The 24722-nt window shown below is 41.4% G+C and overlaps 1 protein-coding gene across 7 annotated transcripts in view; it reads left to right on the forward strand.

Annotated features, from left to right (window-relative positions):
• The window catches only part of FOXP1 (forkhead box P1), a 595386-nt gene that overhangs the window by 253225 nt on the left and 317439 nt on the right, over nucleotides 1-24722 (forward strand). For all 7 annotated transcript variants that reach the window (XM_057705386.1, XM_057705388.1, XM_057705387.1 and 4 more), the window contains one exon: nucleotides 19547-19607. The gene's annotated coding sequence lies outside the window, so the exon portion shown is untranslated. The remainder of the gene's footprint in view (nucleotides 1-19546; nucleotides 19608-24722) is intronic.

Below are 24722 nucleotides of genomic sequence, written 5' to 3' on the forward strand. Positions count from 1 at the left end.
AAGAAATCTATTTGATTAAGTCCTTATAGCTTCCTTGCTCATTCTATTTCCGTCGCGGTGTATTGTGAATAGTGAGGTGATTTTACTTCAGGGGAACGTAAGATTTTTTGTTCAGATTATGTCTCGGTCATTCACATAATGATCAGCCGTGGTAACATTTCTTCTGTCTTCAGAGTTGTGAACAAATACTCTGCAGATGCGACCTGCTTGACCTCACCTTGCTGAACGATTTTAATGGGGAGTAGGATTAAGAAGGAGAAGCGTTGATTTTATGAAGGAACCAAAGAATTGTCGTCATTGACTTTGTTTCTAGAATTCATCAACTTTATTCGTTCGAGGAGAGATATTAGTCGTAGACCTGAAACTAGTATAATGTATGTCAATGATGCTGCAATAAAAAAAGTTTTTTTTTTAAAGCTATATGAAGCTGTTTTAATAGAATGGGCATCCAGGTTACCAGGTGGCACTATCGATCAGGCATAGCACTGTCATAAAGTGGAATCATTGCTGTATTAGGACAAGCACTGCATGCACATGGAACCAGTAACAGGGGCATAGATCTTAAGAGAGATTAGAGAATGCTTCTTGGAGGAAGGGGCATTTATTTATGCCCGAGTCACGTGGGACAGGTGAGCCTCTCTAGGAGAAGCAGGGCACAGCGCTCGGGGGGCTGTGTGAAGGCTCAGGGGTGGGAGAGTACAGGGTGTGTGTTATGGTGCATTATTATAATGTTGGTGGTAGGGTAAAAGTCAGGAAGCAGCAAGAGGTGTGACCAAAAGACCAGGCCGGTCTGCCATCATGAAGGGCCTTCTGAGTACCTTTGTACATTTCACCTTGACTTTCTAGCCCTTAGGAAGCTAAGAGCTTTTTAAGCAGGCGTGGGGCGTGCATCTGGGAAGCCTGTGAGGAGAGCAAGTACAAAAGCAAGAAAAAGCCTCCAGAAGGCCCTTGTAGGAGTCGACACAAGGCTCTCTCGTGGGGGCTCGTGAGTCTTGATTGGGATGAAGAAAAGGAAAAATAGTGGAACGGATTTTTGGTTGTTGGATGTGGTGGGGGCGGCATCGGAGCGGCCTCCACAGTGTTTGGCCTCGTTTGCTGGGTGGGTGGTGGGAACAGGGCCTGAGGGGGGGACTGTGGGAGGGGGCCTTGTGTGCTGAAGCTGGCGGGTGGTGCACGGCCAGGGTTCCTGGGAGCACCCTTGCAGGGGGGAAGCGTTCAAGGAGAGAAGAGGGTTGGCAGATGGAGCCAAGGGACCAAATCGGGAGGGGCTTACAACTCAGTAACCTTGGCAACAGAGCCATGGCAAGGGCCCAGGGAGGTGTGGGAGGTGAGGGAGGTGAATCCACGGAGGACGCACGTGTAGACAGTGCTTTCTGGAAACTCGTGAAAGGGAAGCGAGAGAGAAGGGGACATGGGACTGAGAGAGGAATCTCCTAATTTTGTTTTGTAACAGAGATTTTAAGGTCTCACCAGAATCTTTTCCTTAAGGCTTTATTTGTTTATTGTTTATTTTTTAAATAAATTTGTTTATTTATTTATTGGCTGTGTTGGATCTTTGTTGCTGCACACGGGCTTTCTCCAGCTGCTGCAAGTGGGGGCTACTCTTCGTTGTGGTGTGCGGGCTTCTCATTGTGATGGCTTCTCTTGCTGCAGAGCACGGGCGCTGGGCGTGCAGCCTTCAGTAGTTGTGGCACGTGGGCTCAACAGTTGTGGCTCACTGGCTCTAAAGCACAGGCTCAGTAGTTGTGGCACACGGGCTTAGCCGCTCTGCGGCCTGTGGGATCCTCCTGGAGCAGGGCTTGAACCTATGTCCCCTGCATTGGCAGGCGGATTCTTAACCACTGCGCTACCTAGGAAGCCCCTCCTTAAACCTTATTTAAAATATCTAAGTTTCAGAACTTTCGATGTCCTTCTAACTGGCAGTTGATTAGCAGCAAGTTGGAGGCTTTGGGGAGGGAAGCAGAAGCGGCACGTGGAGGCCGCTGGGATGCACGTGGGTGCAGTCTTTAAGGGCAGGACCCACAAACACAAATAACAGCCTCGTCGTGGTGGTCTGGGGCTTTTGGTGTAAATAGTTAGCCCCACACAATTGAAAAACTCTGAGGATATTGTGGCTATAAAGCACGCAGTGGTTACTGAAACTTTATGTGTCTGACAGAGATTTCCATCAAAATGTGAGGGCCAAACAAGTTGTGGTGCCAAAGTGGTCAAGTGGTTTTCTAGAAAATTCACTCAATGGCAGTATCACGGCCCCCAGTACCACTGTGAGAAATACAGTCACTTTAAAATGTCTCTGCCCTCCTTTTGGTCACCGTGTAATTCTATCCTTTTTATGAACATCCTCCTCACCCCTGAATTTGTGTGTGCTTCCCTAATGGAACCCGTCTGTACACTCAGGACCCATGTTAATTTATGGTGTATTTTGGGATTCCAAGAAGTGAAAAATGGGTCGGTAATACGGCTTCTCTTTGTTTTACTCTGAAGAGGTTTTTACTACCGGGTTCTTGACATCTTCCACCTTAGTTTATCTTTAATTTATCTTTAACTGGAACCATTTTGTCCATTAGCTCTATTCTAATTACCTCTCAAAATGGTCAGATTTACAGGCAACACGTGACAGAGAAAATGCACAAAAAAATCGGCCAGGCTCTCCTGACATTCAGCAGCAACCCACATCTAAATAGTGGACAAGTTTATTTGCTTTTTCTGAGGATGTGCTAAGTGATTTTGCAGTGCGAGTGGTATGGCCTTCTAGCTCTTAGGTCTGCATTTATTAAATAAATTTGTTCTCTAACTCAAGTGTTAAGTGTGTATTATGAAACCTCAAAGCCAATTTCGGTGATTGCAATGTGCAAATATTTTTTACATTATGTAATTAAATAGGACTTGGCCTGCGAGGTCCACTGAAGTAATTTATTAATTGAACAGTCTGATTTAATTGTATGTTATTTTCGTTTATTCAGGGAAGGGCCTGCATCTCTTGCAGAGAGAGGAGCTTCTTGGGCTCCTTGTCACTGGAGGTGCAGAGGTCTCTCCAAGAAATCTTTAGCACCCAATTAAATATTACCAAGGAGAGAGGACTTGTTCCTTCTGTCCCTGAAAATCTGTTTTGATGTCAGAGTCTGGTGATTTTAAAGGAAAAAGTAAAGAAAAAAATCTTGCTGGGTAAAATTATTTGTAATTCGCTTGGTTTATCACGAGTGAATTTTTCCTTCTCCTCTTAATTGTGCCAGTGTACAAGGTTATATAAAGTTAGCTCATGAAAAGAGAAGCCCCTTGAATTCAGCGTTTGCTTCATCCAGCTACGGCTACAGCCTTGCCGTATCTGTTTCCTTAAAATGTCATTTTAAAGGTATTGTGGTTTTAGAGCAGCAGCTGTGACTGAAAAGTATGTAAACTAAGCTGTTCTTGCTCATATCATTTTTATATTCTTATGTCAGACCAGAAGGCTGCTTTAAATTTATTTTTCATTGTGTATTAGTTCTAGAGCCTGTTTTTTTTTCCTTCCTTGGGAACATATGTTCTTTGGGACTTGTGATACTCGAGCGCTTAAGAAAATAACAATTGTTTGGGGGGGGGGGTAGAAAAAGGTCTCAAAATAGTTTTTTATTTGAGTATTGGATTTGGGAGAAGATAAATGTAAAAAATGAACTCTCACAAGGTCCAATCGGGGGGCCTAGCATCTGTGCTTTAGGAAATGGAAGAATTCAGACATACTGTACTAAGTCACGTGAAAGGCAGTAACTTTTAGAAGCCCAAATTGCTTTCCCAAAAGGAAAATATTTTTTGTTGCTATTAAATATGGTTTATACTGCTACTTCAGAACTTTTTTTTTTTCCAGTGGGGCCATTTACTTAAATTCTTAGTTAATATTTCTATATAGAAACGTCTTTGTCTCCGGAGCTCGCCTTTGCGAATTCCCATTTAATATGCGGTTGTGGATAAGTATTTATTCATACCGTGTGGTACCCCACACCTGATCAAGTGACAGCATGGCGTCACGTCAGCCAGCAAAATGTTGGAATGACTTTTGAGTCATGGTGGCAAAGAAGGTACGGAGCGTTGAAGGAAACAACGGTAATGAGAAGGTTTTTTTCCCTTTCCTGTATATTTCAGCATGTATCATGCTTCAATTCTGCCGTGGAAATTTGGAACATGGGCTAGAGAAATATTCCTTTTCCTAAAGAGTTGTAAAAGCAGATAGAAAGTCTGAGCTATTAGAAATTCCCATGGTAAATATAGTTTGATTACGTGTTCGTAATTTCCCTGAGAGCTCAGGATTTCACTTTGAGAGCTGTTTCACGATGATCGATTTCTTTCCAGGTTTTGAAAACAAATTTAGCCCTCAGGATTTGCCTGAGATCCCAGATTTGCCTCCTGACTATGGGCCCACGTCTAGATGCCCCAAGTGGGGAAAGTCACTTGGCGAGGAAAGTGGTTCCCTCATGGGTCTATTGTTTTGCTTGTCCCAGGCCTCCTGTCTCTCTCTGGGTCCCAGGTAGTGGCTTCCTCCATCCATAAGCTAGTCCTCGTGGTCTCTGCATCATAGCCTTGGAAAAGGGCCTCTCAGAGCATCTGGGCTGATGGCCAATGTGGCTAACAGGTGCAGCACAGGCATTGGCCACCCAGGAAGGACACCACGCATAGCCCTGGGGCAGGGTACGAGGACATCCCTTCTGTGCCTCTGAGGATCCTAGGAAGTTCAGGGTACTGGCCAAGGGTGTACTTGGATAGCTTGGGGTTAAAGGCTGTTTCCCAACCTGGATACAAATATTTCAGTGTTTTAACAACTCCATCAGGTGACCAGTGTGCACCAGTTGAACTGCATCTCTGAGTATCACTCTTTTTCCCAATAAGGAGACTGAGGTGTGGGAGAAGGGAAGGGGCTTACCAACTTCTAGCCGAGTGTCTGGTGGACCCAGGAGTAGAAATGCACTCTCCTTCTAGTGAAATGTTCTTTCCACTTCACTATGGCCCCTCTTATCTAGGGTGCGGAAAAATCGCTTTTTCCACTTACTTCAAACCAGAGTTGATTAAAAGGCATTTTCTTGAGAATAAAACTGAGAGGAAAAAACAAGATACCTGGAGCACTAAAATGAATGACTTTCTAGCGGAAAGTTAGCTTGTTGAGATTCTAGTTCACGTGTGATTCTCATGTCCCTTCTCTTGCCTCCTTGCTAATTCACGGGACCCTGCTTGAAAATTTCCTTTCGACATGACTGGTGTTCTTGAGCTCTTACTTTTGCATGTTGGTTGGGAGTCAGGGGATCTTGTCTCTGCTTCCTCCACACCACCTGCGTGGTCTCAGTCCCACGCTGAATGCACTCCCCAGGAGGGAGTGCCTTGACTAGACCCCCTCAAAGGCACCTTTTCAGCTCTACAATGCGCTCGTTCTTGTCTTTCATCCGAGATATTTCCCACCTAAGCATTATTCCCTCCACTTAAAAGTCTGCACCATACAGTGGCTATAGAAGAAATCTGAATTTTGGTCACGAAGACAAAAGACATCTATCTCATTTGATAGCTGGTCTTATTGGGGGACACTCTTTTGTCGTTGGTAAGACTTGGTCAAGGAATTTCTGGTAAAATAAATCTATCACTTCCTATTCTAAATGGGGTCTGTGCTTTCTTATTCTTATTCTTTTATTTGTCACTGATAAAGCTCCATGGTATGACTGGGTGGGGGTCCTATAGCCTTTTCCCCACCCCACTGAAGAAGCTCATGAAAGATTGTGTGGTATGGAAAGCGCCTTAGCAATTAAATAAAAAAAAGCCTGGTTCATATAAAGAGACATGTTTCTATATGGAAAATATGAGCCTTTTTTTTTTTTTTTTTTTTTTACATGGACCAGGTGTGGATTAGTTCACTGAACCTTTCACCCAGCAGTATTCCCGCTTGTAATTCTTCTGAGGCATAGTTCAGCCAAGTCAAAGAAACATGTTATTAAAGGTGAGCTGAAAGGCATTTAAAAAATAAACAAACTGTTTAAGATCCTAAATCAGTAACAGAATCTATATGCACAGACTTGAAAAGTACGAGAAATGTGTTTCAGTACCTTTGGGTTTCAGGCCAGATTCTTGTCTTACCTTCTTTGAACGTCACCCCAAAGTCCCGTCTGGTCGTTGGCTGGACGAGCAGCTTCCGCTCGCTTGGACCATAGCTATCTTGTAGCTGATGATTTACCCTCCACTGAGGTAGGCGAGACCCCAATCTTAAACCTACGATTCTCCAGCTAATATTGAGGGAGGAAAATAAGTACTTTGATTTTATTTTCGCACTGTGTTGCTTAAACTCTGATGTACGTTCTCTCTTCTTTCTAGCCTGTAGCGTGGCACAGAACCAGCTATTATTAACAACTTGTAGACATGGTAGAAATCCAGCATGGGAAGTTTTAGATTTACTTTCAGTTACGGTATCCCTGGTTAGAATAACAGCGGCTATCATTTCTTTATCGCTCAAAGTGTGCCAGGCACTTTTCAAAGCACATGTTTTTAATGTTAATGCATTTATTCCTCAAAAGCACACGATGTACTATCATTCAGCCCATTTTGTGGATGAGCACACTGAGGGACAAAGAACTGAAGTAACTTGCCTGCATTTGCCAGCCCAGGAAGCAGCAGAGCTGAATTTTGAACTCTTGGACTTGAATCTGTGCTTGTCAGGTCTCAACTATCCTAGGCTCAGCTCTACTGTGCTATTTTGTGGAATGCCAAGGTGTAACTGAAGCAGCCCAGGGAAACATTAAGAAATAAAGATATTCATCCTGCACATCCTGGGCCTTACCACCCCCACCCCGACCCTCCAACACTGCCATCAAGGTTTTTCCCTATTTAAAAAAATTCTTTTTTCTGTTTTATTTTGGTTGTTTTTAACAGTATAGCCTCTTCTCAGCTAAGGACTGGGTATCATTTGTGTCCTGTTGTGCTGCTTCTCCCTTGTCTTCAACTCTCCTTGTGACTGTGGGATTGTGGAAAGGCATTCTCCCATTTTTAAAGCAATTCCAAAAATCTGGAACAAAGGAGGAGAGGTATTTTGGGGGTATCCTAGGTGTCTTCCTGGCCCACTTTTTACAAGGTGAGCAGTTCCTTTCCCAGTGCCCCACAGGGTGGACGCAGAGCTCCTTTCAGAAACTTAAGAGGGAACTGAAATGAATCCCCCCCACCCCCACTCCTGCTGCTTTACATGACAGAAAAGGGAGCAGGTTCAGGCAACAGCTTCATCTAGTGCACTTCTGAGTAGCTTTGCTTCGTTGAAGACCATATGCTGAGCTTGTCGAAATCATCTGCCCGTTTCAGCCATTCTTGTTTTAGGAACGTTAGCTTGCTGGATTGGGGAAGCAACATCACATGCAAACAGCCAGGCCAGGCTCCTCCCAAATGTCCCTCCTTCTTTGTCGAGTTCTGGGGGCATTCGGCGAAGCTTTATGGTTATCAGGATTAAAGGTTTCCTAGCTTCAGCATTACTATAGCGTCCTGCACATATCAAAAACCTTTCCAGCTAAGGAGCCGAGAGGGTGAGCCCCACAGGGTTCTAAATTATACCGGCTTTTCTGAGTGTATTTCTAGTGGGAGCCAGAGAGATGGTGAGCTTTGGAAGATGGGAATGTTCTATGTCATGAACATTGTGGTGGCGGTTGCAAGATCGTATGCTTTTGGCAAAGTTCATCAAATTGTACACTTAAAATCGGTGAATTTTGTTGTATGTAAATTAAGCCTAATACTGATTTAAAAATACCACTCCCCCCTCCCCCCCCCAAAAAAAAACCCAGAGATGGGTCAGAGTTGAATGTAGAAGGGAGCTGGGATCTGCAAATGTCAGGGAATTCAGGAAGAGAGGCCTGGGAAAGGAAATGGGATGAAAAGGAGCCAGGAAAAGTTGCCTCATCACTTGGCATTTCTCTGGTGGCCAAAAGGTAAGTTTCTACTTTCGAGTCACTCGTGAGCACTGTGGGCACGTAGCTACCAAGGTTTGCAGTTTAAAAACGAATAAAGTCGGGATGTGGGTAATACTGGGAGAGGGCTGTTTTCAGGGAAAGACTGCTGGGAGGTCTCCCCACCTATAGTGACCAGGTGAGTTGGGTTCGTTCTTACGTGTCTTTCTTCCTGGGTCAGTAGGCCCACAGTAAAAGGCAACCCTGGAGCCACGTTGAGGGTCTTTTCTGTGTGCACTGTCTCAGCTGTTTGTATATATAACAGAGGAAGAGAGGGGCTGGAATGAGACACAGGATTGTGTTTATTCAACTTACAGCCCGATTTGTGGTGTTTATTGCATATATATTTACTGAACAATGACCATGTGTAGCTACTGTTCTGTATTAAGAGACAGTGCATGCAAGACAGATGAAGTCCTTGCCTTCATGGAGTGTGTATTCTGCTACTTTGTCCCCAGCTGAAATGTGCATAGTCAAGATTAATCTGCCTGGTTTGATCTGTTGCCTAAACTTTCCCAGAAAAACCAAACAAAATGTTTTGCTGCAGATTGAAGCTGCCAGGAGCCAGATGTGGCCACGGGAAGAATGTCTTCAAGAGCTTGTCATCTGGCTCCAGCTGTGCTAACCTAGGCCTGGTAGGCAGCCATGGGTCGTGTCTGCGAACTGGTGGCCAGACACGACTGCAGGTTTAAACAATTAGCGGAATCCCTCACCCGGTGGCTGAATTCGCTGTGTGTGTCCTGAGACACAGCCGCGGCTGTGGAGACCAGGAGCCCCTGTGGTCCCAGGGAAGAAATACCCACAAGGGATCTGAAAATCAGCCCCTTGAGAAAATAGCCAAGGCCTTCTTATCCTGGAACGTGGAGAGGGATGCAGGGCAAAACCATTGTCAGCAAGAAAGCAGAAATAAACCAGATGTGGCCCCTGCCATGCAAGTCTTCATTCCAACCAAGAGCTCCTGCCTGACCCAGGATGCCTGCCTCTGGTCTGCCCCTGCAGAAGAGTAGAGAGGAGAGTTGGCCTGTGAGGCTGTCTCTTTGCTAGTAATTGTGATTTTTAACTGTTGCCTCTTTGTGAGAACTGCTCATGACCAATATTGATTCTACCCAAAAGAGATTTCCATGAAAAGTCTTAATTCCTACCTTTGAAAGCAACTGGGTACCTACAGATGTGCCACGACTTTTCAGATGTCTGTGTACATAAATACATACATAAATACTATGCTTCAGCCTACCTGATGTGGAAGGTTTTTTTTGTGTAAAATGTGATGTGCTGGTTTCATGCAGCAGGCAGTCTCTGTTGTCATATGGGAGTATAGTGATTTTGATCACCCATTGTTCAGCTAGTTCCTGATACTGCAGTAGTGGCTCAGTAAATGTAGAATGAACCGAAAAAGGAAAAATTCCAGTGGGCATGCTGACATTCAAGGATAGTGATTAAAAGTGAGCGCAGTTATTTCAACCAGTAAGTGAGGGAAACAACCCACAATTTAGAGCAAAAAGACAAAAAAAGTAAAGGTGTTATTGGAACAGTTTTAGGGTGCTTTTTTCAAACATCCTTATCTAGTGTTGATTATCTCAGAAGACACAAGATAGTGGAGATGAAGGTTTCCAAGGGGGATGCTTCTGAGCCTAAACCATAGATCCACGTGGAGACATCTCTATCACAGTGAAGTTCCCAGTGGTTTTTCAAAGAAGCCCCGCTCTGAATAAGTAACAATGACAATAAAATTGTTCAAGTGAGGAAAAATGTCAAGACACTAGTTTATGTGTAAAAATCAACTTTTGCATTCTGAGTGCATTGTGTAAATTTGCCGTGCAGGAAACATAAGTGAAGCCATTTGGTTTCGTGGCATTGGTGCGGGCTGGCTAAGGGGGCGGGGGAGAAAGTTGAGGCATTGATAAAGTATGAGGCGAGCCAGATGGTTGCATTACACATCTTTTGTGTTCTTGTTTGCTTCTTAAAGCAGTTGCAGAATTTGGCCCTTGGCGATATTTTCTTCGTGCTTGTGTGTTCTGCTACGAATTTACTTTTGTCAGAGTCCTTTGAAAGAAAAGCCTTGCTCTTAAAAAAAAAATTTTTTTTTTTTTTTTTTTTTACTTACGTTATAAACTTGTGAAGTCAACAGTGCGTTCATAAGAATATTTGTTAAGTGTGAAGTCTGTTGGTAAATAGCGGAAAGACCAGCTTTTCTTTTTTCTTAGCGCGGTGACTTCAACCATATTTTACTTCCATTCAGAGATTTTTTCAAAATTCCGAAGGTAATGGAATTGATGGCGGATGGGCGGATGGTTGGAGACAGACAGACAGACAGACAGAACAGCTGCATTGTTATTCCAGTAGTAATGGGGCTTATCTGACGAGAGATCTTAACTTTTTCTCCTGTAGCAGGTTGTCAGGTTGTGGTTTGCCTATTGTGTTTTACCTGCAAATCTGACTTGGTGATATTTAAGTTAAGTGGGAATGCTTTGGGATTGGTTGGTGGGTTTTGCCTGCATGTTTGCTTGGCATTTTTTAGAACTGTTTATCACACCATCATTGAAATTTATATTTATTTCCTACAAAAAGCAAATTATATTTTGCAGTCACCAGTGGAAAGGGATGTTTAAGGTGCTCTAACTGTCTATAAAGGATGATATTTTATCACTGAATGCTTTTAATAAGGAATTGCTTTGGAGCTATTTTTTTCCCATCATGGTGGAATGCTTTTCAGGATAATTTAATGTCCTTTTCACAGTCCCAGTTTGTCTCTCTCTCTTTTTTTTTCCCTTCTTCTGCTCAAACGAGAGCACAAATGTAAGATCCTTGGGTGATGGTTTATTCTTGTGCTGTGCACAGATTTCCAGTTTTAGTTGGAACCTGTGGTCCCAATGAGAAAACAGGAAACTTAGAGTCCTAACCTTATTGAAATCTCTGCCTGGTTTAGTCACAAGTCTGAGGCAACTCCTCCCAATAATGAAGCCATTGTACGCATCATATCTGATCAGTTCTTGAAATGTTTTAGTAAGTCTATCTTACAACATTATAAGAAGATAATCAGCAGCCTTAGAAGGTCCCCATCTGGACTGTAGAGTTCTTTTACTGAAAGATGTTTTGCCTTTTTGAGATAGCTCTCGCGTTTCATCATCTGTTCCGCCGAGATGAAGTGCATATGAAAAGTCAGTGACTCTGAATCCATCTGTTGTTATTATTTTCCACTGATAATTGGCTTGAACAATGAAATGTCTGTGTCTGCAGCCTTTGAAACTGTACACCCTGTTTATTTTCTGGAGGTCTCACTGCAACTCCCCCCCCACCCCCATCCCCCCCCCCCCACTTCATTCTCTCTCAAGCTTACAGCGAGTGGCGCTTGTGTAAGGATGACATCTTTGACTTTGTGCACCAGTATGTGTCACTCAGCATCTAAAGCTTGCATGTGGATTTTTGTCACAGCCCCTACGTCTGGGCTGTTTGCTCGGTGATCCAGCGCACTGGCGGCAAGGAGCTTAGCTGGGGCCACAACGCGTGGATCCCTGACCTGGACTGTCGTCTTTATTTCACGGTCCTCATTAAAATATTAATTTCGAGGACAGTATCTAATACCTATGGAATTAGATACTACCTATAATTGTATAATATATTCCGTGGCATCCAGGTTTGCACGATACAGAGCATTAATATTGGATTCCACTAACAGCATTTCCATTAGCTTGCTCAACCAGGATGAGATATAGATGAGCTGGGAAGCATAACTACCCACCAGAACTGCCAAAACAGTCATTAGAAGCTCCATTGGGATGGACAGAGGCTTTTTTCACAGCGATATACTGATTAAATTTTGTTCTATGGTTTATTTGCATCAAGGTTAGATCACTATCATCTATGGAAGTGGGTTATCTAACACCTGACTTGGAAGGTCATTTCAAGACAAAACAGCGAAGAGAATAGGCATCTTTAGTTTCTTGGGGACCCCTTCTTAAAGAGCTTGTGTTTTATTTCACGGGGTGGGGGGGGGCTTTGGGAATTTTCGGATTTTTCTTTTTGTGTTATACCATAATATGTGTTTAAGATTGGCTTTTTTGTTTGTGATGCAATTAAAAAAAAAAAACTTTTCAGTAATACTCTTTTGCTTTTGGGGCAGAATGATATAGCCAGGAAGCAGTGTGGTGTTAATAAAATAAAACTCGCTTTGGAAATTAGAAAGCCACCTTATTTCCCTTGGCAAGCGCGATCGTGACACATCCTCTGAGGCTGTGAAGGATCTGCGACCTGCCCTTTTTCAGTCTAAGTAATAATGCAGACACATCCTATAGAACAGCAGTGCTGGATTTGCCCCCAAAGTCCTATGTGGCATTAAAAGGAAGTAGACGAACATAATCTTATTTATGTTTCAATCGAAATCATTTAATACTGCAAAAGTTATTAAAAAATAATGAAGTTACTAAGAGCAACACGTAGCTGGAACATACCGTAAGAGGTTAGAGGTGAGTGGGTGTTGACTCCATAAGCTAAGAAAATGCTGGAGTGAATTCCTAGCGCCTGCATGTTTTCCCTCTTGCTTAAATTCCTCGCCTCTAAGGACAAATTATGTTGAGGTATGGCATATTTTCTGCCGAAATGGAGAAAATTGTTGACTGTAATTATGTTATTTAATTGAAATTGTAAGTGGTTGAGGCCACTCAGTTAAAAGCATTCTTTCTAATATATGGGTAATGTTTTTAAATGAGTGGTCACGGTTCGATGACATTTGAAAGGCAAGCATTTGGGATGTATTTTTGGAAAACTCAGATTTTTTTGTTAAATCATTAGTGAACTAAAGAGTGTAAAGGGCCACTTTTTAAATTTATTCTCTTTAATTAGATACGTGTGAATATTATATGTGAGAGTCCATATACACATGTATATGCACGTACATATATGTGTATTATGTGTGTATATATTTTATACGTGCAAATATTCCTATATAGATGAAGCAGATCTTTCTGTAGGCACAGACTCACAAGGACCGGTTCACAACAAGGCAAAAAGCACAGAAACAAGGGGTGTATTTCTGACCTTAAATTGTGGCCTGAAAAAATGCGATTGTTGAAACCTCTCACTGGACATTAGAGAGCTAAATTCAAGCTCCAGTAAAAGTCCGCTGATGTGTCTTACGCCAAGTTCTCTTTGGAGTAACTGGAGATACAACAATAGCCCTGTGTACACCCCCCCCCATACGTCCCCCCTCCCTCCAGGAGTGAGTTCTTAACTACTAATGAATGCAATTCATTTTAATTGTTATTATAGCAACAGAACATTTAACTGTCTCCTGTTCAGCCCTTGTCCCTTGGAACAGGCGGTGTCTCCTGTCAGAGAGAGGACAGGTAGAAGGCACAGCGGGCGTCTGATTGAACCAGTTATTCATTTGCTGAGTGTTTGTGTTTATGCAAAGGGGCCTCTTCCTGCATATTTAATCTAGAGTAAGGCAGTGGCTTTTGTTGTGTTTAGCCCACATACCTTCAGTCCTTCCTCACACTGCCGCCAGCCTGGGAGCCCTGAGAGCCCGCAGGCTTCCCAGCGCCTGTACTTTCTCCCTCACAAACTCTCAACTTTCTTCCGCGGTGTGAACATTGCCTCTCCGGCCCCCAAAGCCTCCCTTCCTCACCATGAACGGGTAAGTGTGTGCGAAGCCAAGGCTGATACTTTTGTTTCATTTTCCAAACGTTGAGAGGCTACTTTGCCGGCTCTTCTGGTCCTGGTTCCTGGGCCGTTTGTCAGTTGCTGGCGGCGTTGAAATAGACAAGTACAGGTGCCTCTTAGGAAATGTGGCTGAATTTTCCACCGGCAGAGAGAGGCTCTTGGGAACTTGGGGGGGAAGAAAAAAAGAGAGACAGAGAGAGGGAGATGGAGAGAGAGAGAACAGCTTTATCATTCTTTGTCCTAACAAATCCTGTTTTGTAACTATCCTGGAGATAATGCTGCCATTGTTTGCTAAAAGCCTTCAAACAGTGTGCAAGACTGAACTGTAAGAAAGCAGTGAAACTCTGCGGCTGTATTGTCTATACCCGGGCCAGGGTCCTCCCCGAAGGTCTGTGCCGGAATAGGAAGGGTTTTCTTCAGTGGAAATCGAATCGTCTCTTCATTGATATTAATAGCACACTGGAGATGTTGGCCGGGCTGCTCAGAGAGGCGGTCGGGAGGGAAGGAAATCTGATCTTGCTGGGGGGAAGATGACAGCCTCTTGGCCCCACAGTGGAGAGACATCCATCCAGGCTCAGCCTGCATAATGGCATCCTGGCTTAACTGTTTGCTCTAGGAATTTTAATCTTGAGCTGTTTGTTTTAGTATCTGGGGTCTTGCTATTTTTTGTTCCCGTACTGTCTTTAGAAAAAGCACGATATTCAGGGTCTAATCCAGTCTTTTTAAAAAGTGAAATAAAAAAAAAAAAAGACCTAGAGAAATGGATACAACTGTGCACTTTGATCATTCTGGGATATGACGGTAGAAATCGTGTGATAAATTCAAACATAAATTGCCACAATGAAGAAGGATGAGCCGTCCAAGGGAAGCTATGTCCTATGTAAAGATATTTCAGAGACGAGGAATTGTGTGCAGGGTCTGAAGGGAGTTTTCATTGCCAGTTAACTGTTGCCTCTGGTTTGAGTAACTCTTTTCAACAGAAGAGTGTGCTGTTACCCCGCAGGTTGGAAACCGTGAGAATTTAAATAAAATTTCATCAACCTGATTAAAATATGTAGGGACTTGGGTCTTCTTAGGTACAGATCAGTCTAGAGACTTAGAAGCATTTATTAACAGCGAGGCTGCTGAAGGTTTTTAATAATAAAATTACAAATACCCTATCTAATTGTAAGTATATGACTTTTATGCTCGGTTTTTAAGGGGAAAAATACTTTTTTTTTTTTTTTATGAGGAAAAGTAACTCCATCAGAGCACCTTCTGTGATTAGCGCTATTGTATTCTTAAATTTTGATTGATAGAGATAATAGTTTTCACTTAAAAATACAGACAGGTACTTTAACTTTCCATGACAATAGCTATTTGCATTTCTTTTATCTTTTTGTTTAACATTTGTGGGGGTTGGGATGGATTTGATTATTAACTCTTATTGCACACACTCAAGGTAAATCTAAAACAAAGGCTTTGTTAGAGCTTCAAAGAGAAAACAGCAAATATTGTTTTTAGGTTTCAACATTTAAAGCCTGCTAAAGGATACCTATAAAATATTTTCACATGACCATGCCCAGGGTTACACTTTCCTTTAAGGTAGGAGAGGGTGTTTTTTTTCCAAATGAGATGGGCCAACATGGAGTTGCTGGGGGCCTGCCAGCCTGAAGTAATTTCACGGGCAAGCCTCGGCCAGGTTTGCCTGTACCACGTGGCTTACATTGTGTAGAGTATTTTAGATTTTTCTTACTAGAATGGACCCCAAGTTAGGCCCTCTGATTTAGTTGAGAGTCCCAGAGGGTGGGGAGAAAGGAAGTAGAATGTTCCTCGCAGCAACAGGAACATACCAGCAATAGTGGTAGATTTCTTTGATAAAGAGAAGTGAAAGAGATGTGGCCCTTGTAAACCAGCAAACGTGGTTGATGGCCAAGGTCGCCTCTGGTCCCAGAGACCTGTACAACACAATAGTTTTCTTTCTTTTCTTTCTAATTTAGTTCCTTCCTTTTCCTTTCCCCTCTGGTGTGCTCTCCCAGTTTCTTTCCTTCTCTCCTTCCTTTTTTTCTCTCTTCCTTCCCTCCCTCCTTCCTCTTTCTTTTTATAAACCTGACTCAGTATTCGAAGTTATTAGAGCATAGAGAGAAAAAAAAAACAAACAAACACTTTGGGGTTGATTTCTAAGTGGGTTTTCTTGTCTTGAGTGCAAGAAAATGAAGTGAGCCTTGTGTTATCATTTCTCAGCTAGTTGAGTTTGTGTTGAGATAGTTATGTTTTTCTAGGACATCTTTGAAAAACAAGACAGAAAAGCCCAAATGAATTAAGATTTACAGGTTAAGGAGACAGCGATCTCTTGGAAATTGGCCCTTTGAGACTTTCTCAGATGAAGTATATGTCGTTTCATGGGGATATTTAGGAGGAGAAGTTTGAACCCTGTTTCTGAACTTTGAGAGGAGGGTTGCTCTAGCCAGAGATGAAACCCCTAATTGCCACTTTCGTCATGGGGCAGGAGCTGGTGTTCTTCATTTTCGCATCCCAGGGACACTGACACACAGTAGGTTCTCAACCAGTATTTGTTGGACTGAAGGTTGAAATGAAATATGGTGGCCATCCTTCACAGTCTCTTGTGTACTTGTACAAAATGAAATATAATGCTGAAATCCTGATGCAAATCAGTTCCTTGAGCTGCTGTGAAAGAGGAGGGAGAAATACTTTTAATGGGAAAGGATGGAGCATATATTGTTCATTTTTCTTCGTGTGAAATAAAATCACACCTCTGTTTACCTGCACCCCGGTTGCAACGAGGCCATAACAACTGGCATGATCACACAGGTTAAATTAAGGGCAAAATATACTCACAGAAGGTATGAAATTGAAGCACTGTAGTAACCTAAGGAGTCTAGACAGTGAAATTCCTAATGGGGAATGGGGAGAGTCGGGGAGGTAGAGGAAGGGGAAGGTACATTGTTTCCTAACCTAGGAATCTCAGCTGAAGAGTAATGTGTTGGTCAAGGTCTCTGTGTTCATGAAATAGCTTTAGGGAAATAACATTATCGCAAACAATAGGTAAGAGGCCACACTCATAACAGTTTATGGTGTTCGCAGGATATTAACTGTATAGAGAATGACATAAAGGAAAATAAGTAATTTGTATTTACCGTATCCCTGGCTCACTTTTTAAAAGCCCAAAACAGAGAGGAAACTTAAGAAAGAGAGGAAAAGAGAAAAAAAAAAGGAAAGAAATTGATTTGGTGACAGCTTTTTTTTTTTTTTAAAGAAGAGAAGTGGGCTGCAGGACTATTTTTCTTTTAGCTTTTTTTTTTTTTTTTTTTTTTTAAACTTAAAAGCATTACATAATCATTTAATTTTGGTTTTGGCCCTTGTACTTCCAGTAAATATGCAGGTATGTAGTTGATGTGTTTGATAAGGCAACGTGTATGTTTTTTTTGGTTTTTAAATAGCAGTTTTGGAAATGGAAGTTTTATACTTTGGCAAAAAATGAAACAACTAGATTCTTCTCCGAGTTGTTGGTTTCTGATTCTTCTAGGCTGGTCATGATGTACACTGAGGCCCCGCTACTACTCACTGCTCTTCTTGCCTGTTATATTGACACATTTCATTTAATTTAGCACGATGGCAAACAGCTGTGGAACTATTCATCGTTTCTCTGCAAAGCCGGGAAAATATCTCTTAGATTACTTTGCTAATGTATACTAATCAACAGAAATAAATTAATGAGTGGTCAAATGTAGGTAAGCATTCAAATTCATGGAACTTCACAATGGAGGAAAATAGGGTTTGTACCCCACTGCCAACTTTTTGTGTCGAAGGAAAAATTAAATGTAGCCAAATTTGTATTGCTTTAGTGATTATAAGTTGGAGGGTCAATTGTATAATATGGTTATTATTATTTATTTTTTCCTCCCGGGAAAAATTACGCTCGTGAAGTCTGTGAGGGGGAACTAGCTTATACTTTTGCTCTCTGTTCACTTGCCTACTGTTCTAGGTAGAGAGGTGAGTAGCGAAAGAGACCCAGTACTTACCTGGAAATGTTCTGCAGGTTGGACTACAACACTAGAGTTAACTTTATTCAAAGTGGGCATTTTCAGCATTTTTTTTTAAATGAAATTTTAATAAAGTGTAATTGTTTGCCAGGCCTATATGATCTTTGCAATGCAATCTTATCTGCACTGCAGAGTCTGATACTGTAGACCTGACTGCCAAACATGCAAAAATAGATGCAACTCAGTAGAAAAACGTGAAAATTAACTTAGAGTGCACATGTTGGAGAACACCTCAAGTAAAAAGGAGGGAGAAAGGGCATTCTTGCCCTGAATTGAGTAGAGTCTGCCAGAGTTCACTTGCTTCCCATTTGAGATTGGATGAGTGGTGGGGATGGAGTTTTCTGTTGTGTGAGAAGACTGCCATGCCTCCTGTCTAATGAGCTCTTAATGGCGTGGGGCGGGGCCACTTTGTAGATCTCAGCAGTACCTTGAGGACCTGACCATCATAGCTCTGTTTTCTTATCACCATTTGCCCTCTAACCGAGTTCTCACCACTGGAGAAACCAATCCCTGGCAACACACCTCAGCAGCAAAGCACACGATTTTCATTTTCAATTTGAATTGTTTTGTGTCAAAACAAAAAGGTTTGGGGCAGGTTGCAAAATAGTAATTTCAAGTCCCAGAGCTAGGGTTTTTCCCCACCCAAATGGTGAACATTTATGGTGAAAACCTCCAGTTTCCTCTCACAGTAAACATGAAAATTATGATTTCACTCAGAGCCTGCATTTTTTCCCAATCTTAATGGCAAGAATCTGCATACACTTGCTTGTGAAAATGTCATAAATTGGCCTCCGATCAATTCCTCAAAGATAGTACACACCAAAGTACCACTTTCAAATTTTTCGCCCTAGTGAAATAAGATTTAACTCTTCTCAATGATGTTTGCCTTTCCACATTCAGGGCCAGCAGCTGAGGGATAGCAGAGATATATTCTGTGTAAAATTTAAGCCACTTCGTTACATATTGTTCTGAAGAGTAAGCAAAAGGATATTAACATTTTAGTAAAATGATGGTGATGACTTCGCCATCTTGAAAAAAAAATTATATGAGCATTTGGTCAATTGATGTGGAATGAATCCTGTACCCTGTTGGTAACTTGATCTAAATTAATAAACAAATGTTTTTCTTTTCACTTGTGCCATATGTTGATTCCAGTTACATGGGCAGAGAGAGGCAGCTTGTAATGTTTCTTACAGGATGACACACTGTTTTGCATAAGGGAGTATGCAGATGCAGGAGTTAGATGTGTTCCGAGCTTTCTTTGTGTTTTAGGAAGCTTGATTTCAGTTGTTTATTTCATCTGACATGAACCATTTTTATTGAACTTAGTAGATCTGGTAGACGTACGCTAAGCGGAAAACATTGTGTGAACAGCTTTCACCCACCAATGACCCCCCCCGCCACAGTCCTCCCCAAGCTGAAAATTGTGGTGCTTTCATTCATTTTGAAAGGTCCAGAGTGTCATAAAGCATCTTGTCTATAAGAACCACTCTCTTGCAAGGGGAGAAAAAAAGAAGCCTCTGCTTTAATGAAATTAGAGATGTCGTAGATGTTAACCAAACAGAGACACGTTCAAGTGGCAGTCTGGTTTCCAAAAACAAAGGCCTGTGACTCACATGTTATTCCACATGAAATCAACTGATAGACAACAAGATGAGAAAAAGTTCATAGGCAGAATGTGAAATGCTTCACCTTGACTTTTTCCATCCAAGTTGTTCTTATTGTCTCGAAGAGCTCAAAGTCATGTGGTCTTTTAAGTGGCAGTCTTGACACTGGTTTTTATTAACTCTGAGAGTCTTTTGCCATTAAGTAGAATTGAGTCCTTTGGTTGTTTTTCTTGAATCTCTCCCAGGCAGATAGGTGGTTGCTCCTTTGTCTTGACATTCAGATTTTGATATTCTCTTTTGTTTTCAGGGTAAGAAGTGACCTTTTGAGGTGACTATAACAGAAGATTGCTTTACAGAAGCCAAAAAAGGTAAATGCAAATATGATTAGAGGAATGACATCTAGGACTCTATCTGCCTCCTTCTAGGCATCTTAATTCAGTTCTTTTCGTATCTACATAATTATCAAATATACATGTATGTATTTGTGTGTAAGTATGTATGTGGCATACTTTTGGAGGCCTTTAAAGAAAAGATTGCTGTTAAGAAATGGTTCACCTAGTCATATCCCCCCAACCCCCGAATATTATCAAACTTTTTCCCGGTTTGTGGAAGTTGAACCCTTTTTTATTTTTGGTTGTTGACTTGGTTTAAAGTTAGAAAGGAATATTCACATCACAAAAGTAGTGATTCATAAAACTAACTCGCTGCAAGCAGGAGTAACACATGTCTGTGCTCCGTGCTGAAGTAGTGTCACCTGATGGGTGTTCATCTGGCGACCTTATGATCCCCTTCTTTCAGAAATTAATAGTCAGGCACTATAGCAACACACCACGTTGATGTAACTGCCGTGTGGCGTGGGGCACGTCCCTGTGATGTCAGCGCTCAGCTGCCTTGTTGTTTTGACCTTGCTTGAAAATCACATGAGTACTTGATTTTAAAATTAGAAGTTTTCAGAGAGACTAATGTAGCTTGATGAAGTAAAGCTAAATTAAATTTTCTCAAACTCACTTTTGGGAGCAGGGGCAAAAAAAGCAGTCTCGCTAAAATGGTTATGGAGGCTACATATTTTTTGTCATTCCCACAGCATCTCGCCTGTGAGGGCAGGGGTCACCTCACTCAAGTTCATCTTGCAGGTCATTTTCAAGTCTGCTGTTTCTCCAGGAGCAAGCGTCTTCATTTTGTTTTTGAGTCTTGGCCAATGGTATTTCCATTTGATTGAGTACACTTGTGTCTGCTTTAAAACAGGTTACTTGCTAGCCTGGATGCACAAAGCCTTTGCTTCGTTCTTACCGAATTGAAGTTTATGAATTTGTAAGATACAGACTTCTTACTCCTTAGTTGAGCAGGGTTTTTTGTGAAACTTTCATAATGTGAAGATTCTTAGATGGGATTTGTTTTGAATCTCACCCGGGGTTTGGGGGTTCTAGAAGGCATTATGAAGGCAGAGATTTGGTTTTCTAGTTGCATTCTGGCACATTTGATTTGGGACAAAAAAAGTCCAACCAAGCTGCCTCATTTCACCATCTTTACTGTTTAAATTACACTGCGTGGGATGCATCTAATTGTCCTCCAAAGAGGGTATAGTGGCTGTCAGATGTTCCAGCATGGATAGGTGTGATGCCAACCAGTAACTGGGGCTCTCAAGTCATACCTAGCATGATTTCTGGCAAAGCACTTCCCAGTTCCCCGGTCTTAGTCTGTTTCAGGGATCTGCAGCCTCTTTCTGTAAAGGGCCGTCCAGTCACTATTTCCTGTTTTGTGGGCCATTTTGTCTCTGCCGCAGCTAGTCAGCTGCACGTTGTATGTTCTGTTCTCTATGAATCCTACACGATCTCAGTCCAAGGTGTTCCTCATTCAGAGCCATGCCGAGTGCTGAACTTATTTTGTGCTGTTAGCAAAGGTTTCTGGTGAAGCTAAAAATTATGATTAAACAAAGCTGAAATAGTGGTTGAAAAGATGAAATATTCAGCTTGAGAGCTGCATTATCCCTACAGCTCCAGAAATGGGCATAACTAGTAGGTTTTTGGTGGTGGTGGTGGTGGTGGGGTTTTTTTGGAATCTCCTGTAAGCATAAAAATTATTTTTCTTCTGACTGATGTCTTTATGATGAACGTGCTTACACCCATGACCTGAAAAATGTTTGAATTTGTGCGGTATGATTTTTCCCAATTCCATGATATTGTTAAAGATATCTTGAGTCAAGGGCAAGTTTGGGAAAAAAAAGTTTCCAGGAATTTGTCATTACTGTTGACTAAGAAAGGTAGCCCATGGGAAGAATAAATGCTTTTTTGTAATTACTGTCAAGAACATGGTGTATTATGTCATACACTATCCTGCAAATCAGGAACCCCTTGTCAAATTTCAGGAGCATAGAAAAATGTTGTCCTTCTGATACCTCCTTTAATAAAACAAAGAAGCTGAACAACAAGTTCATCTAATTTTTCTTTTTGTCTTGACTGCTAGGAATCTCAGAGTAAGGGTTTTTGCTTAATCTCAGTAGTCTTTTCCAACAACTTCAACTTTTTGTTGTTGGTAGTCTATTTTTAAGTCAACTTCATTTGTCCTACTCCCAATTAACATTTTATCATTTAACTGTTTTCTACAGTATTAACTCCATGTATGTTTTGACTCCCTTTTCCATTTTTTTAAGAAATAAGATATAAGGGTAAATAAGTTACATGTACTTTTTTACCTTTTAACAAACTCAAGGAGCCTTCGAAACGAATCCTCACATATCTTGATCTCGTAATATATAAAGGAAAAAATTTTGTTAAAAATATAAATCTGAAAAAAAATGTATAAATTGGATAGAATGCAGAATGTTTCTTCCCAGTGAATACATCTTAAGCAAAGAGACCGTGCTGTCCAGCAACAGTCAAGAAACCAGCACTCTCTTCCACAGTACACGGGCGATGTAGACTGTAGATGCCAGCAGCAGCCCTCAGTCAGTGCCATGCTCACATTTGAAATCTGGGAATCATTAGCAGTCAGCATAAATGCAAATAAATGTGCCGACATTGGCACTCTGGGAACAACTGGTTATGTGCATGGAAGTGGCTAGGCAAATTCTGAAAACCAGATGAAGCCATTTTTCAGCGTTAGATTCAGAGGTCTGCAGGATCATAAATAACAGTCATCATACTTAGTACTGATATAACAATTTCTTCCAAGTAGATGTGAACACTATAAAATGTGTCTGGTTGCTGGCATTCCTGAGGTAGCTGGTAATTATTATAATCCCCACTTGTTACAAACTGGGACACTGGTCACATCAATGATTAGTAACTTATCCCAGGCCATGTAAAATGTCAAGACTGGAGCTCAGAAGACAACTTGCTCTGGTCACAATTATACTGATGTCATTCTGTTGTGGCTGCCTTGGTTTGATGGTTTAATATAGGTTTCAATGACATTTTTTCCCTGCTTCCCTCAAACATTTGCAATTCACCCACATCGATTTTTGCTAAAACTTCAAGTCCAATTTGTGAATTCATTGTCTGAATCGCACTGGGAGTAGCTGATGCTAATCATCAAGCCCCTGTAGGTTACAATTAAATGGTTATTTTTAAGCATCGGTTATCTTCAGGCTTCATATTTTGTGTTCAGTTTTATAGTCCACTTGTTTATGAGAAAGTTAGAAAACAGTCTAAAAGAAAGTGTGATCATTGCAATTTTTCACCCACCCTCCCCTTTGAGCTATTTTTTTGTTAGGTGCCTTTATAGGCTTTGCTCATTGTGTCTTACATGTTATAAATTATTTCTTGGTTACAAATAAAGTTGAAAATAGCTATCCGGCTATTTAAAATATATTCATCAGTTCTTTTGAAAGTGTATATTTATGTGATTTAAATGTTTACTCAGTGACAACAGTATTCTGTGTTAAATCCATTTAAAATGACCTCTTTATAGCACTGAGCATTTGAATTATTTGGCTATTCATGAAGTTGTTATAAAGACACTGGAAAAGAGTGTTTTCATTGAGCTACCAGCTGACCACATTGGCTGAAATGACTAGTCAATCAGATTAGTTAAGCCTTGAATTTCATCCTGCCTCCCCTTCACACTCTTATACCCCTGCCTGAGTTGTAACAGTCAGGGTTGAGACTGGGCTGATACAACATAAAGACTCCAACATACAATGGCTTAAATCAAATAGAAGTTTACTTCCCTGTCTCATCTAATAATCTGGCCAGTCTAGCTTGACTGGATGGGTTCTTTTTCTTTTGTGCTTCCCTACTTTGGACCTTTGTCCTTATCTACATGGTTGAAATACAGTGAAGTCCGAGGCAAGCAATTCTCTTTGAAGTAAATGATTTAAAAATTGCACACATCACATCCATTGACGTTTAATTGGTAAGATTATGATCATTTCACAAGAAGCTGCAGCGGCTGCTGGGAAATGTCTGTAGCTGGGTAGGAGCATGACGGGAGAATTGGAGAACAGATTTAAGGGGACAGGTAGGACACCAACAACTTGATTGGGTGAATTGCCCCAATCCAGTGATTTCATTCATTCATTCATTCATTCATTCATTCATATGTACATTCAGGTGTACATACTACATACATATATACATTAATTCTTACTGCAGATATTTGTTGATGATTGTGTGCTAGCTGCTTGGATCGTAGCGCTACATAAGAAGGATACCGTCCCTGTCCTCCTAGAGTTTATGTTGTAAAGCGGAAGACAGACATTTTGAATGATGACGGTGACAGGGATTTGCAAGGGCAGAGACTGGTTGCTATGAGAAGGTGGTCTCTAACAGGGAGACCAGGGTGTCAGGGATTTAGGTATTTTAGCATAATGTGAAAGCTATGTTAGACTAACTTGATGTCCTTGTATCTTTCATACCAGTGTTGCTGTGGATGTTATTAGGCGTGTTAAATTTTTTTGGTAATAGCTTCATTGACATGTAATTTACACACAATACAATTCACTCATCTGAAGCGTACTGTTCAGTGGTTTTTAGTGTATTCACAGAGTTTGTCACCATCATCATAGTCTAGTCTTAGAACATTTTCATCACTTCAGAGAGAGATCCCATAGCCATTGGCAGTTACTCCCCTCAACCCAGCGCCTGGCGACCACGAATCTACTTTCTGTCTGTAGAGTATTACCTCTTCTGGATATTTCACAGAAATGGAGTCGTACATTATGTGGTTTTTTGTGACTGACTCCTTTCCCTTAGCATGATGTCTTCATAGTTTATCCAAAGCGTTTAAATTTGTAACTGTCTTACAACCTCAGAGTTGTATGAGTTTTAACTTCTAAATCCAGCAAAATGGTGGCTTGAGATATTCTCAGAAGGGATGAAATTGGGGGAAAAATTACCGTTTTCATGTTGTTTATATTTCCATAGAAATAGACTTGGCCTCCCAACAGTTAAACTTCAGAATTTAAATGTTTGCATTTTAAGTTAGCTGTTTTTAAACATTGTTAACCATAATGCTAAACTAAGTAACTCTGTAAACAAGAGCTG

The sequence above is a fragment of the Hippopotamus amphibius genome, chromosome 13 (assembly GCF_030028045.1).
Source record: "Hippopotamus amphibius kiboko isolate mHipAmp2 chromosome 13, mHipAmp2.hap2, whole genome shotgun sequence".
In the NCBI taxonomy this organism is placed as follows: domain Eukaryota; kingdom Metazoa; phylum Chordata; class Mammalia; order Artiodactyla; family Hippopotamidae; genus Hippopotamus; species Hippopotamus amphibius.